Here is a 1,244-nt window from a genome sequence, read left to right as displayed (position 1 = left end):
CTCTCTCTCTCTCTCTCTCTCTCTCTCTCTCTCTCTCTCTCTCTCTCTCTCTCTCTCTCTTTTCCTCCCTGTCCTCCACTCCCCCCTGCGCAGTGCCGCCTCTGTCTGCGCGGGGAAGCCCAGCTGCAGGCTCCTGGAAAATCGGTGTCTTTTCGCGCAGCAGCAGAGTCGGGAGACGCTCTCATCTGCAGCAAATCTTCTCCGACTGCAGAGGAAGATGGAGCCTCAGTCGGAAAGAGTTTGACCAAAAATAAGTTGGCGAGGGAAGGAGGTGAAGCCAGGAACGCACGCGGCGCTTTTGGCACAACGGAATGTAAAAAAAAAAAAAAAAAAAAAAACTCGAACCTGCCAAGTTTTTTGGCAGCAGATGGCATGTGTGCTGTTAAACGGAGGCAATCGGTGCTGTAAAATCAGTGCACAAAAAATATTAATAATCAATAAAATGCTTCATCTTTAACCAATGAGAGGGATAACGYGTCTCACTGTCTCGAGAATTAATTAAATCCTCCAAGTATGTTAGAATTTATCTGGTAAACTTTTTTCTGTCTTTTTTTTTCTGTTTTCTCTACCTAAACTCACAATAAAGCATCCCTGTGTTTAAAACATAGCAGCGAGGTTCCACATTTGTGCTCGGAAGACTTTTATTTTGTGTCCAATTAGCGGCAAAGTGAGCTCCTGTGGTGACAGAAGAATACAGCAAGAGGCTGGCCTCTCCAAACAGCAGCACCTCCACGCTCACAGCCCCTCTGAGACCGACCAGCATCAGTTTTAGGCCTAATTAATGACAGAAAACATATAATACTCACCAGCCTCTGTTTATTAACTCATAACCTCTTAAAAAACAACATTTAATTTGGGTCTTTGGAGTTTGTTTTAGTGCATTTCTACATATTGTTTTTAAAAATGTARCACTTGTTTTCAGGTTAAATTTCACCTTGGGGGGTCATTAGTCATGGATATTTCCTTTGTGGGCGGGTTTCCCCCCTCATATGTGCTTTGGAGACAGGTATAGCAGATCCTCTTCGTCTCCTCCACTCCATCATTTCAGGAAGGGTGCAGTGACCCAAACTAATAGAAAGAGCAGCCTCTGTCTGTCATACCTGGAAGAGCAGTTGGCAATGGGTTTCAAGACACAGCGAGGCCAAAACAAACAAGTAAGGCCTATRCGGAAGAAGTGATGTAAAATAGAAAGGGTTGACCAAAGCAAATAAATAAATGAAGCTAAAAAATAAAAAAAATAAAAG

The sequence above is a fragment of the Austrofundulus limnaeus genome, unplaced genomic scaffold (assembly GCF_001266775.1).
Source record: "Austrofundulus limnaeus strain Quisiro unplaced genomic scaffold, Austrofundulus_limnaeus-1.0 Scaffold30, whole genome shotgun sequence".
Classification (NCBI taxonomy): Eukaryota; Metazoa; Chordata; class Actinopteri; order Cyprinodontiformes; family Rivulidae; genus Austrofundulus; species Austrofundulus limnaeus.
This window is presented reverse-complemented; position numbering follows the sequence as displayed.